We start from the raw sequence: 15,603 nt of genomic DNA, 5'->3' as shown, positions 1-15,603 counted from the left end.
TACATGGTAAATCAAAATTTTATGCATAAATAAACTGTTAAATAGATACCAGGGAAGATTCAAGTCAGGTCTACAAAATTTTTGGTATTTGACATATTTTACATTCATATATGTTTCAAGAAGTATTTCTTTCCTTTGTGAGGCAGAGCTAGTGATCAGACAATCAGCAAAATATCTCAGTTTACATCTCAATTTTACATGTAGTAAATTTGACCAAAAATATGGCTTCTGGTAGAGGTAACTAAATAAAATTTAGGAAACTCAATTGTAAGATTATCAATTATCAATATGAATCAAATATGCAATTAATAATGCGAAATTACCAGTGTTTTGCCCCAGAGCAGAAGGGCTGATCAGTTAAATACTGCACCTTCCCAAGACATTGCCTGACTAGCATGCCAGTAGTTACTTCAATTGGAAGCCATTTGTTTGGTCATGCTAGCCCGGAGGAGTATATATAACAAGTGGAGATATAGTTGTTCTCTCATACGTCAGCACTGCATTGTGCTTATCATGTGATAACTTGAAGTTGTGTCACTAACAACGTGCTAGTCAGCCAGTGTCTTGGGAAGGCGTGGTATCCAACTGATGAGCCCATGCACTGGGGCAAAATACTGGTAATCTTACAATTAAGTTTCCTGAATTTTATTTATGTAGTACATTTCTTTGTCTAATTGTATCGAGTATGGCTGCAGAAAATATGAGAGCTACCCAAGTTCATAAACATAATCTCTCTGAATTTTTGTTTTATTTCAAAAGATAAGACTCTCACGTGCAAGTCCTCATTGAAACAAACAGTATATATATGTAATCCATTAATAACATCAGTGTATATAACCTCTTGTGATCTCCATGTATCATTCATGAAACATCAGGTGTTTTATGTTTTTCCTGACTCAGACAAGTGTTACTTGTGGTAACCTGTTGTATCATATTTGATACATTCTGTGCTTCATGTACGTAATTTGTTTGCTCTTTTCCATGAAAAGCAACACTGTGTGGATGTCAAAACATAGTAGAGTCTCAATATATCGTATATATGCCCGACTCCACCAAAAAAAACCTAGAACCCCCTCTATATATTTTCCCAAACTGCTGATTTTACAGGTATATCTTATTTTGTACCTTAACATCAAACTAAATACAAAACAAAAAATGTTAATGTCTAAATCTCCAACTAGAACAATCAAAAGCACCTCTGGACAAAATTTATGCCCCCCCCCCCCATGTTTTTGTTTTGCAGATTTGTCATATTTTGTTCCTTTAAAGCCCATTAAACACAAAAAAGGTTTTTCAATGTTTGGTCCGTACTGACTCGAAATTTACAATCACAGACAAGGATACAAGTTTCCACCTGTTCAATACAATATTGTATTGTACAAAAACATTTTTTAAAATGTCTAAATTTGGCTTTGAGTCTCTGGAAGATAACGGTATATATAAGTTACGGAGAATTACAGGGAAGTACATTCAGGGAAACAGGCTGGACTAGGGAGCAGTGATGAGAGTAATGGGAGCTGGAAGGATGATAAGGACCCAAACAAGTTGGCCATGCTGTTAGGGGTGCGCAACTGCGAGCTTGCATTCAATAGATAGTGGGCTCGGACCCCACTGTTGGCAGCCCTGAAGATGGTTTCCCTGCTGTTTCCCATTTTCACACCAGGCAAATGCTCAGGCTGTACCTTAATTAAAGCCACGGCCACTTCCCACTCCTAGCACTTTCCTACCCCATCATTGTCATAAGATCTATCTGTGTCAGTGCGACATAAAGCAACTTGTTTTTTTTTTAAAGGATGATAAAGTTGTTAAACTGTAGAAGTATTGTAAAGAAAGAAAATGAATTAATTTAATGTATATATTTACCAGATATTGTAATAGGAGTTCAATCATGGCTGAGAAGTGCTATTATAGATACAGAAATTTTCTCATGAAACTGGAGTGTTTATCGTAGAGACAGGATAGGAATGTTAGAAGGGAGAGTATTCATACTAGTGAAAGAAGAATTTGTAAGATGCAAAAACATTATAAATGAAAAACAAGAAATTCTATACTTGGGCCCACGAGAGTTGGAGTCTGACGTTTAGCGCCAGCGGCAAGAAAAAGTTGACTAACGCTGCTCGAAAATGTTCTGTTGCTATGGCAACGACAACAGAGCTGCCACATTTAAGGAAGCTATCGCCACGTGAGTTAGCTTGCTCTCAGTTGCTTTTGAGATATTATTCGGAGTGATACTGTGTTAGTTGTTGCTGGTTTATGTAATTATTTACATGCCTGAATATTATTTTCTTTGGATATATATGTATTGAATAAGAGGACACAATAAATCCTTTCCTTTGTAAAGTGAACACCAATACGGAATGATTTTAATATCTTGTAATGACGTGTTCTGTCTTAAATGCTGGAATTATTAGCACGAGCTTAGGAACGGGTAAAAGTTTACTGAATTGCATTAGGCCTACAAATTTGATTAAACATTCAGCCTGTATGAAAGGGTGATATGCTGCAGCATACTTTGTAGTTACTGCTTTTGCCGCTCCAACTCTCGTGGGCCCAACTATACATGTAAGGCGAATCTCTAAAGACAGTAGGCAACTTGATGGTTTTGAGATGTACAGACCTGGGAGGGGTGGCACTGGCACAGATGTGGAATTATTTGATAAAATAATCAACTATGTGGGCAAGGACACAGAAAGGAACATTATGTGATCTTAATTGACTAAATGTTGACTGGGAAGGCAATGCAAATGACAGATAGCAAGACCAACAAATGGTAAATAAGTTAATGTGGGAAGAACAGCTGAATCAGAAAGTGATGGAACCAACTAGACGTGAAATATTCTACACTAGGTATGTATGGGATGGGTGTAAACTAATTGTTGAGGAATGTGAAAACAATTTTAAAGGTTTAAGGAATGGTAAAGATCCACTATGTTATAACAGAAATACTGTCAAGAGATTAAAGGGGAGGTGCAAATTAGAAAGAAATATAGTTAGGAATGGCTGTGGTAGTAAGGACAGATCAAATGAACTTACTAGGAAATTAAATTTAGCAAAAGAAAGTCAGCTAAGGATAACATAATGGCAAACATAATTGACAGTCATGTGAATTTTAAGGTAAAATGAAAGGGTATGTATACGTACTTCAAGGCAGAAACAAGCTCCACAAAGGACATTCCAGTGATCATTAATGAACAAGGGCTGTATATATGCGAGGACTTGTTAAAACATTTATTGCAGCAAAATAGCCATACATTAGTGAAAGGTGTTATAACAATTTAACACTTGCACCATTGGTCGCATAGTCTCTGATTGATCTAGTCCTCTTGTTGCAGAATTCTAAGTGATATCGTTCACATAACTGTCCACATAATGTACACTTGCATGAGTTTGACGGTTCATGGTGTGTTGTGTTTTTGCAAATGACATGGTGGAATCCATGTACTGCAAGTCTTGTACACACGTGCCTCATCTCAAAATTTGCTGCTGTCAATGCACGATCGATCATGGCCCCAGTTCCATAGAATTCCGTGGGTACTTCTTCTCTTTTCCTTATTAGTGTTCTTAGTAGGTTCTCCGATGCCGTTGTGTTAGGTAGGGGGTACATTGTCCTTAAATCCTCTATGAGGAAAGTTTCCCGCGCAAGAAGGTAGACTAATCTGGGTCTTGTTGTTTTTGCCACTCCGATTGCTCCTTTGATGTATGTTGCTTTAACTCTTTCCAGTGTTGCTAAGTTCTTTTCATTCAGGTGTGTCCATATAATTTCAATCCCATACGTGAGTATTGGAACGATTTTCGATTTGAAGAGTGCCATTGCTGTGTCAAGATTTAGTGTTTTGATGAAGCTTATTTCGTTTATCGCTCTAATTGCTTGTGTCGCTTTCTCTATTGTGTGTGTAGAGAAGCATTTTGCAGACGGCTGGAGTGTTATCCCTAGATATTTGTATTCTTTGGTGATAGATATTATTTTCCCTTCTAAGGTGATTCTTGTCGATTTTGGTATTTGCCCTCCTGATCTGAACACCATCATTTCCGTCTTCTCAGTGTTAATTACGAACTTGTGTTCAATGCACCATTTTCCCACTTCATCTATAGTGTTCTGCAGTTTCTTTAAGCTTTTTGAGCCAATCACAATATTATCCGCATAGGCGTATGCTGCTACATCTTCATTTTGTGCAATTTCCATAATGTCCTTCGCTGCCAGGATGAACAGCAGAGGGCTTAGTGGGTCCCCTTGGAGTACACCATTTGTTTGAATTATTGGTTCTGAAAGGTCTAGGCTGTCCAAGATTCTTATCTTGTTCCATTCATTTATAGAGTTTATGATTCTTGTAACATACAAATTTTCCAGTCTGTCAAACACACAAATTTATTATCATAAGGTAAATTTGTTATAATTTATATTGACATTTGTGTATCTGACAGACTGGAAAGTTTTTATGTTACATTTTACTAAGTTGACACCGGAAAGTATGGGAGGACTTACAGAGGGCAGAAGTGTTCATTAAGCAGTAATAAGTAAAGATAGTTGGATATAATGATAATGTCTAGGCAGAGAAGGTGAAGTACTGAAATTTACCTTATGATAATAAAGACATAAATTATACAAAGATATACAAAAGTTAAAAGCTAAAAAAGCACCTGGATTGATAAAATTCTTGGGGATATACTGAGCCGTATCCTACCGGTCCATAATAATAATTGGAATATTATTTGACCAAACATGTAAAATTTATTCAGAAAAGTTACAGTCTAACATGTGAAAGCATCGTATCCTAAGATAGTTGATACCGGATGTTGAGCAAGACAGTGGTTCGCTGGATGTTGTTTCATATTTCCGTATGACCGTGAGAAAAGATAGCGTACCCAAGCGTTGGCAAGGATCGACACGTGTATTAGATGCTGACCAAGCAAGATATTTCAGCCAATGGGAACTTAAGGATTTGCAAACCTGGAGGCTACACAGCGCCAAATATTAATTCCAGGATGACCAACGTGCTATGTGGATAAAGTCAGTTTTTGTAAGAGATCGGTTTTCCACAGTTTCTGAAGTCAGATATATTTGGAAATGTATTATAAAAATTGGTGGAAGAGATTTGCTAGTGTTTGAACTGTGTTTTGTAAATATATCACAATAAGTATTATGTCATCATACATGACGAACTCTCTGATTGGTGGTTGGTTCAGACACCCAGGAACCCCAGCATTATTGGCGTCACCGAAGCCTCCTCAGTAACCCTAGCTCTGGAGAGCGTCATTCCGTAGTTGAAATTTGAGCAGTACGGATGTACCAACTCTGTATCTCCGTGGTAAAGATTTGCACAGTGCGGATGCATTAACTCTGTGTCTGGTGATCGTGATTAACGTTGTGTTATTCCAGAAATAGTAACTGGTTATCATTGATACAGTAAATTGAGCAGTCGCAATAATTTACTGTACTTGAGTAAATGAAATAGTACAATTTTGGCAGAGTTTACTTTCAATTGATAAAGACGGTGTTTAGTGACCGCTGAGTGACAAGTGTAGTGGAAACGTGCTATTGTTTCACTGTTTCGCGACGGGTGCGTATTCGCGTGGAACTTCCGTACCGAACCGTGGGCTGCTTTATAAACTGTATTTTTACCCTTTAAATGAAGTGTGTTATATATATGTGAATCAGTGTGTTAGCTGATCTGGTAAAAGAAAGGGTATTGCGGCTCGCAGCATTAAGCAGCGAAGAGATTATCAATAATAGTCTTCTGAGTTCCAGTGAATTATTTTCCAGCAAGATGATGGATACGCCTGTAGAGAAAGGAAGTGCATTCCCACATGATAATGCTGTGATTAACATGGAGTAGACCCATAAAGCAGTGGGGATGTAAGCTGCTATCCTGGTTTCCCGAGAGTCATGTAAAGTAAGACGCATGTATTATTTACGGCATGATATGTAAGTTATGTTAAGGTACTAGGGCAGTGTAGACAGAACTTTAATTTTCATTTAAAGTAAGCCTGACGGCATGTGTTTGTTTAATTTTGTTACTATGATAGATTCGGATACGAGAATAATGCATGTTTATTTTATTTTCATTTTGCTTTATGAGTAGATGTTTGGGAAAATGAGGGATTGATAGGATCAGTTATTGTTGTAAATATAGTATTTAGCGTCGGATATTCCGAGTTTTCCTTAAATATATGCTAGAAGGGCTAGATCGACAGGTTCATTTTTATATTACGTCAAACACGTATCAATTCATTTTATTTCGGTTATTCAGAGAGACAGGTATAGCTATTTTGCATGATGCATGGTTTTACAGAAGCTGCCAGAAGGAGATGCAGAACGTCGTTGTTAAATTAAGATCTTTGAAGTTAAGTTGGATTCTGTTTGCCTGATGGTCTGCCAAGGACTCGAACTGTGTCTCATTATGTGGAAAGGCCAGTGGGATTCATGAGGAATAATGAGATAATAATTGCATGCTGAATTATAATGTATTGGTGCAGGCTGATGGTATGCCTGACAAGATAAAGAGTATTGTGCAGATGTGTGTGCCTGCCTAGTGTCTTCTGAGTGTATATTGTGATCAGAATGGACAGTGTTAATTCCAGACTATTGAGTCTGATGTTGTTAAATGGCCCAAGCATGCCAAGAAGGAATAAATATACGGGAGTTTCCGTGTAGTTGATGATGGGCGTTATCTCATGGCAAGCTGATTCCTGGCCTGTGTTATCGGTATGTGTGAAAGAGACAGTATTTCCTTGTGGCGGCCTCGGGAGACAAAATCCAATTTTTAGCATAGTGGAGGTCAATATTTCTTTACAGCTCGTAATCTACCCAGAAGTACATGACGGATGACCGCGCTGTTGAGCGCTCAAACGCAGCAGAAGGAGGCAATGTTGCCCATTGCTTTCTTCATGATATCAAGGATTATTTATATGTTTTTCCCTTACAGGATGGTTTTATATTATTGTTTATGATTGTATACCTTGTCTCGTTGTTTTTAAAGGGAACAGCCCGAGTGCTGAAGTATCGTTGGTTTATCTAGTTCTGTCTAGATCTTTTGTAGTGAACCGGGATTCACATTATTAGAAGCAGTGTAGCATTTAAGACTTTACTCGATATCCGATGTATATATATGTTTAGTTTGATTATTTGAATTGCTGTAAATATAGTGTAGGATTTGCCCCTAGTATTTTGCATAACTTACATAGCGTCCGATGCGTCTTAATTATTTTTCTTTCCGTCGTAATTTTTCTTATAATGTAACTTTTATTTTACGGAAATAGTTTGACGACTCTCGGGAGTAACTTAATTTTGAAACCGTATCGTTGGGATGCGATAGTGTGAAACTCCATACGGAAATACCACATGGCAGTGTTTGCGTACACTTGTTGCCATACAACATAAACATTGGACTATAAGAAGAAACTCAGTCTTGATTTATATAAATGTTCTTTGTTGAACTTGTTGTTTTTTTAATCTCAAATTTGTACAATCATTTAATTAACGTTTCTGATTTCAACTTATTTCTATACTTTGAGTTTATTTTTTTTTTACAAATTTTTATTTTTCTTGATTCAATTTATTTTCGTGTGATTTGATCGGAGATATTTATTAATAAATCCATCTTACCCCATATGTTTGTTTCTCATTCGTGTTATACCTCCATTTCCTGTTATTGATTGCTATTTAGAGTAGAACTTCGACTTTTTATCCTGACCCAATCGACAACCTACCCATACTCTGCCCAACCCTGAGTTAGTCGGATGTTCATACAGGAATGGAGGCATCGTCCTGGAGGGTATTTACCCCTAGGTACGGTACAATACTAAAGGCAATGGGTTGAGTATAGTACCACATCTGAAATATTTCTTTTGTGAAAAGTACTAACAGTATACGTCCAAATGTAACCATTTCTCGATTATGGTAGTTTTGAGCTAGCCTTTTATTAGTTATTACAATCCAAGGAATACAAGCCGATGTCATGTGCCATTACTGAATGACAATTAAAAGTTTTCAACAGTATAAACATGGTACAACACTGCTATCACAAGTATTAAGAGTACAAGTCAAGTTATACTGTTAGGTACTTCACTCTTTCTAGTGTGATCTTCGTCAATGTGTGACTTATATTCTTAAGATCATTACCTCCCTTTGTTTATCTTAAGCAGCTTGACTGAGCAGTGTGAAAAATGAATATACTTACAGTTAAAAAGAGTGCTCCAGAAAACAAACAGATGGTCCAGAAAAAGAAAAGTTTTGATTATTTAGTCACAAATTTCATTTTACAGTCGAAAGTAAATGAATTCCAGTATAGAGAGGGTGCTTCACTAAAACCCTAGATGAAACTAATATGTCCATTACATTGTCAATTTTGAGTGGCGTACAATCAAAGCAGGTGTAACTGAAGATTATCAGAGAGGAAAAGAAACTGGCAACAGGACAACTTCTGATAAAATACAAGAGGCTCACAAGCATACGAAATCTTTCCCTTCACACCAGTCATATTACATCACATGAACAAATGACAACAATTATTTGCCTCCTTTCTTGAATATGACAATACTGTATGACCTCTATAAGAACTCTATACCAAATCCTGTAAGCTGTGGTACATATCTAAAGTAAATGCATAGTATGAAAATTGTTTTCAAATCTACTTGCCATAAATGTGATTCATTTGCCACAAAAATCAAAATCACTGACCCTGTAGAAAAGTCTCAGATTCAATGCAAATTAATGAACATGACAAGAAGCTGATATTGCCTTTTTGAAAAAGAAGAAAGACAAAATTAAATGCAGAAATCTAAAAAATGCTACACTTTTGACTTGCAGCAATGTGTACCCACTCCTCACGTGAACTCATCTGTTTCATTCTATAAAAGGCAGTTATGGGCCTATAATTCCACTTTATACTAATGTACAATGGACACCCAGAAATTTCCCCTATAAAAAAAAAAAAAAAACAGGAATTTCTTGAAGTGCAAGAAAAGATGAAAATCACTGGGAGCAAGATTACGACTGTACGGTGGATGATCAAACAGCTCCCAGCCAAACTCCAGCAGAACAGATGCTGAGCGCCAAGCTGTATGTGGGCGAGCATTGTCATGGATCAGCACAATACCTGCACTGAGCATTACACGCCTCTTATTTTGAATAGGCTATCGCAATTTCTGTAGTGTTTCACAGAAACGGTCCACGTTCACTGTTTCACCCCAGGCAGGAAGTCAATGAGCAGAATGCCCTTCCTGTCCCAGATCACCGTGCACATCATTTTCTGCACCAACACAGTCTGTTTCACTTTCATCCTGACTGGAGATCCACTGTGACCCCAATGCATTGACTGCTTGGTTTGCAGGGTAAAGTGAACAGCCCACGTCTCATCGCCCATGATGACCCTGTTGAGGAACTCGTCGCCGTCATCATGGTACCACTGTAGAAATGTCAGTGCTGCTCCTAAGCACTGCATTTTGTGATCGGACGTCAGGTGTTCCGGCACCCACTTTCTTGAACAGTGGGTGCTTAGAGACAATTTCATGCAACAAAGATCATATCTGCGGAAAATGGTTGCTGAGTTCCGTAATCGTAAAGCGATGGTTCTCCATGGCCCTCTTAATCATGGACATTATTACGACCTTAGGCAAAGTGCCAACACCAACGATGCACTATCTGTTTACTCATGACTTTTGGCCCATTGACCTGACACAGCTGACTATGAATTTCCATTGGTGCTATGTTTTGTGCCTTAAGAAACTTTACACAGGCCAAAACTCGCAGGTGGTAGGAGAAAGAATATAAGCCGCTATTTCGAGACACCGCTGCTGCGCTACTGACACCAGGCAGGACTTGTCCGGCTGGTATATGATTACCAATCATAGATCTGTCACACATGCTCATATTTCTCAGTTAAATATGTTTACAAGAAAAGAAATAGGGAAACTTAATTTCTGGATGGTCTACGTAATTCAGAAAATGTTTAGTGTTTCATATGGCATGAAACAGAAGGAGGTTGTGGGGCTAATTAAATTGCTACCTGTATCTATAAAGAACTTAGACAACTTTCCACTAACATCAAGCATACTGTTCTGTAGTTCGATAGTTGTGGGGGTTATGATTTTCATGTTGACGTATAACTAATATAATTGAGTTTGAGGGATGTTCAACCATTCAACACATTGTATTTGTGTGCCTGGTTGGCTGTACTATCATAGGTTAAGATCCAAAAACTTTCATAAATTACGAAACGTTTCATGTGATTGTGTGGTATAATTAGTCGTTAAGTTTTGTTTCAAAAGGTTCACATCTTTTCAAGATGATTGTGTCAAGACTGATAAGTCTGTTCGAAGTTATACAAACATACGACAGTATTTTTTAAACCCAAATCCAAGAACATTAAAGTGCCATGTGTTTCATGTCAATGTGTATATTTTCAACTAGTGTATTTGTTTCCAATAATTTAAAGAAGACCAACAAGTCTATTCCATGTTCCATGAACACATGACAGTTTTTTAAATCAGAACTAAGAACTTTTCAAATGCCAAGTAGTTTATGCCTTTGTGTGCATTTCATTTCAATGTGTATATATTTCATTAGTTTAATTAGATTGAAACAAGACCAACAAGTCCAAGAACATTCTTAATGTGCCATGTGTTTCATATCATTATATGTGTTTCATGTCGATTTTTATATTTTCAACCAGTGCATATGTTTCCAGTGTTCCGTGTTCCATGAACACATGACAGTTTAAACCAGAACTAAGAACTTTTTTAAGTTCCAAGTACTGCATACCATGTGTACGTTACAATTCAAGGTGTATGTTTTGCAACCCACTGATGTGTTTTTAGGCAATTGCCATTATGTGTATAATTTTTTATTATGATGTCTTATGCCAACCAATTGAGATGTATGTAGGTAACCCTAATGATGATTGTTATCAGATTCCCCTTGATTTGATATTCAACAAGAAATGATGATGATTCCAAGGTAGTCGAAACTGGACTTCACCCAATAAATTTAATATATTTTACAACGTGTTGAATGGTGGAACATCCCTCAAACTCTATTATATTAGTTGTGGGGGGCAGAACCCGAATTCTCATGTTGCAGTGATGTTCTTGACCCTCATGCAGCAAACAGAAAAACTGCAGACTATCGACCAAAAACTTATGGTCAGCGGTCATAGTCATCTTGAGTGTGACATTCACCATTCTCTTCCTGAAAGACAACAGAATCTATTGCAAACACCAATATACCATCCATACGTTTCTCCTTCTTCTTGTACCATATCCTCATTGAATGTTGGCTGTCATCAGAGCAATCTGGTTTTTGTTTTCAGTAACTCGGAAAAGAGTGGGGGGTACTGAGCCCATACCATTCTCGTAGATTCTGTAGTCAACATATTCTCCTTCTTCCCCTACTTCTTCTCCTTTCAATTTTACCTTGTAAGATGCAGTGAAGGAGTCTATATTTATCATTTCGAATGATATGGCCCAAGTACTCAAGTTTCTTCTTTTTGATGTTGTGCATGACCTCTAGCTCTTTGTTCAGGTGTTGGCGTACTTCAGTGTTACGTATTCTGTCAACCCATGATATTCTGAGCAGGCATCAACAGCACCACATCTCAAAGGATCAAAGTTTTCTGGTGGTGTTCTCTGTTAGGATCCAACTTTCGGTACCATAAAGTAAGACAAAATACATAACACCCAACTAAACAGAGATGGAGATTGATATTAAAGTCCCTGTTACAGAGAAGTTTGCTCCTTCTCTTGAATGCAGTTCTTGCCTGTTTAATCTGGGAGTAATTTCAACAGCATTGTTCAAGCTGTGATTAAGTACGCTGCAGAGATACTTAAAGCGTTGGACTTGCTCCAGTGATGTGCCAGCTACTGTCAAGTTAACAGGTTGAATGACATGTTTGCTTAGGACCATTGGTCTTTTTCATATTTAAATGCAGCTCAGTTGCAGTACTGTGTTCAACCACACAGTTTAGTAACGTCTGAAGATCTTCAGCACTTGTTGCAAGCAGAACAGTATGATCTGCATATCGTAGATTATTTATTGTGATCCTAATAACATAGATGCCTCCTGTTTTCCTTCTAGTGCTTAAGAAAATACCCTGTCAGAGTAAATATTGAACAGTAGTAGAGATGGAACACAGCCTTGCCTCACTCCTTGCTCTACTTCAATAGGAGGTATTTGTGCTGTCAACCCTAACTGATGTGGTAGGATTCCAATACAAGTTAGTAATAATTTGGATATCTCTACCACCCATGCGAGTATCAGGTAAGATATGCAGCATCTTTTCAGGTTTCACATGGTCAAAAGCATTTTTATAATCGATAATACAAGCATATACATCCACAGACATATCTATGCATTTTTGCACCAAAACCTGCATTCCCAGCAATGCTTCTCTGGTGCCAACTCCATTACAGAAACCAAACTGGGTGCTACCTATGTATGATTCACATTTGCTGTATATTCTTGCATGTATTACTTTTAGGAAGATTTTGAGAAAATGGCTCATTAGGCTTATGATTCTGTAATCTCCATGAGATTTAGGCATTGTTTTCTTTCGAATAGGGGTGAAAGTTGATGTCAACCAGTCAGAAGGGATTGATCCATTGGTGTATATATACCAGATTGCATAACTCTATCAGGATAAGCAGTGTTTGGTCTTCTTGAAAATATTTTAATATTTCTACAGGTATACCATCAGGTCCAGATGCTTTTCTGTTTTTGCAGTTTCTTGAGTACATATTCTACTTCCTGGCAAGTTATTAATGATCCTTCATCTGTATCATAAACAGAAGGACATTATCACCTGTTATCATGGAAAAGATCAGTCACATAGACTTTCCAGCTATTCAGTATTTCTTCATGTTCGATGATGACCTTCCCTTGACTGTTATATAACAGGCCATATGTCCTCCTGGTATGTAAACCTGCAACTTCTTTAACCTTTCTGAGCATGTTAAAAGTTAAGAAACGAGATTTCCACTCTCGGAGGTGCATATGGCCCTGAGGTTCACTCAGCCTACACCGAAAATGAGTACCAGGTTAATTCCTGGGGAAAGAGGCAGCCGGGCATAGAGCTAACCACTCTACCCCATCACGTGCCATGGTTAACAATGGTGGAAGCCTTTACCTTCCACTCCTCCAAGGGCCTTCATGGCGGTATTTTTTGTGTTTGAGCATGTTAAAAGGGTCATGCTTAGATCCACATTTTTCTATATCCTTAACACTGATTATCCAGCCATTCAGTCTTTGCCCTTCTAATCATTTGGCAGATTTTGGTCTGGAGTTCTTTATACTTATCCCACTTCTTGTTCTTTACCATCCTCCATTGGTCCATCAAATCAAGGATTTTGTCAGTCATCCATGTGCTTTTTCTAACTCGTCTGTCTTGCATTCGATGACAATTTCATGTATCCAGTACAGTTGTTTTGAATTGATTCCAACTGTTTCAATGTCCTTTGGCATTTCAGTCTGGTTGGATAGCTGTTCACTTAGGTCTTTCAGTGCTGTTTTCCTAATATTTGTATCTTGGAGTTTAGCCGTATCAAATTTATGAATGACAAACTTCTCTCTCTCTCTTTTTTAAATTTTAATTTCAGCTTACTTTTAGCAACCAGTGGATTATGATCCAATGAAACATGAGCACCAGGATAAATCCTCACTGACTCAATGAAGTTTCTGAATCTCTTTTTAATCAAAATGTAATCAATCTGATTCCTCACAATCCTCGACTCAGTTTCAGAATTTGATTTCCAGGCGTACAATTTCCGTGCTGGTATTTGATCAAACCTGCCAAATTGGAGTCAGAAGGCCAGCACCTCAACTGTCTGAGACTCGGCCTGGCATTAGGAAATGTTTGTAAATGACGACCTCAAATTTTTGTAAAATAATTTGTAATATATAGTAGTGAATATAATGTGATTGTGTTAAGTTAAAATGTAAGAACAGAGTGTTACAAGAATAATTTGCAGTTAGGGAATATTGAACAGGTATATCCTTATATTTGTATAACTTTAAATTTGGGTAAGAGTCTGTACACATGGCCTAGCAGTGAAGAATGTGCAACATGGGAAACAGTGACTATATTAGTAAAGACAGTTGAAGTCGGTTGAAAGTGTTTCAATAAGTGGTTTAGAAACCCGAGGTACAGCCGGGAAGTATAGGTTGAAGATCGAGATCGTTATTCATCAATGGGGATGAACGAGAGAGTTCGCTTATTTGCGTATTGGCTGCTCAGTAACCAATCCGAAAGTTCTGATTTTGAACGAGGGTGTACTGACTGAGTGACGCTTGAAGATGTTTCAGTTGTAGCGTTGCTACCAGTTGACTTTTAGCAGATGCTATGCCACGTGGAGCAGGACTATGTATACGCACATGCAACAAGCTATTATTAACGGAGCTATTACTGTACCTAGTGACTGCATTATCAATTATGGAGTTAGTAGTGTTGAGGAACCTTAGTTGGGGGGGTCATTACTGTACCTTAATGGAGCAAACTACGAAGGCAGTAAGGAGTGAGTATGAATGTATTGCGAGCTTATAGCAAATTCCTTCCCAGTGTGCAACCCGTGGAAGACGCTACATAGTGTTCATTTGTAAGTCAAACTCTGGTTTATTCCTCTCCGAGATAACACACAGTGTGTGTGATGGTTTTATATGTGTCATCTGCAGCTAATGTGTGTGATGCACAGAACAGCTTATGGCTAGATAAAGCCGTAGGCGAAGTGTTTATTACTTGGCCATTCTTTGACTGATACGACATGGTTGTCGTTATTTATTAATTCCACAGAAGCCATTCTACATTGTGAATTGGCCTTATAAACAGAGTATATTGAGGTGATAGAGTGTCTCTTGTACAGTTATAACCCGTGATAAATTGATTCCACGGTGATGATGCTATTTTGTTCATGTAAATGAGGTTAAGGATGGGTAGTCGTCTTATTCATATAAAATCATCTATTTGAAGCGTGGCCTTCAGAACTATGTACATTTGTGGTGTATAAATAGTAGATATTTTTTATGGATGGTTATTTTTGTAAGCAGCAAAACAAGTTGGTTTTATCACGTGATGATTATTGTTAGTGTTTGTTTTATTTTGGTTCTGGGAGTAACGTCTAGTAGTGAAACTTATGGTAAATCTTTTATTGGTGGAGTAGGCCCTGGGAACTGACCTAGGGAGAGTCTCTGCGACCACCTTGAGACTCTGGCTAAATGGAGGTGTGATGCGAATATAAGAACTCAACAAGAGAGTTCTCTTAGCCTCTCTCACCTCAATTCTCCATTTCCTACCTACACGTGGTGCCCCTGTTAAGCCAAGCAACCCAGTGGAAGGTTGGGTAACAACCCCAGCGGGAAGCTGGGTCGGTGAGCAGAGTGGAAATGGGGGTCAGTGGAAGGCAACAGGAAACCACCACTGTTAATTTTCCCAAGACAACCTCATGGCTTTACTCAATCATAAATCAGTGTCCGGAGTAAGTCTCCCAGTCGGATCTCCGGGGGGGGGGGCATGGTTGAGAGGAGCATCTGAACGTGCAAATCAATCCAAACCAACTTTGGGCATAGTTAGAAAGATTGCAACCTGGAATGTACGAGGTCTCTTACAGACAGGAAAACTA

At 38.0% G+C, this 15,603-nt stretch overlaps 1 protein-coding gene across 1 annotated transcript in view; it reads right to left on the bottom strand.

The window, feature by feature from the left end:
• LOC136877113 (glycerol kinase 3) overlaps nt 1-15,603 on the bottom strand; it is a 179,206-nt gene that overhangs the window by 130,580 nt on the left and 33,023 nt on the right. The gene's annotated exons all lie outside the window — the stretch shown is intronic.

Source organism: Anabrus simplex, chromosome 1 (assembly GCF_040414725.1).
Source record: "Anabrus simplex isolate iqAnaSimp1 chromosome 1, ASM4041472v1, whole genome shotgun sequence".
Taxonomy (NCBI): Eukaryota; Metazoa; Arthropoda; class Insecta; order Orthoptera; family Tettigoniidae; genus Anabrus; species Anabrus simplex.
Note: the sequence above shows the minus strand (reverse complement) of the source record. Positions and strands in the feature narration are given on the sequence as shown.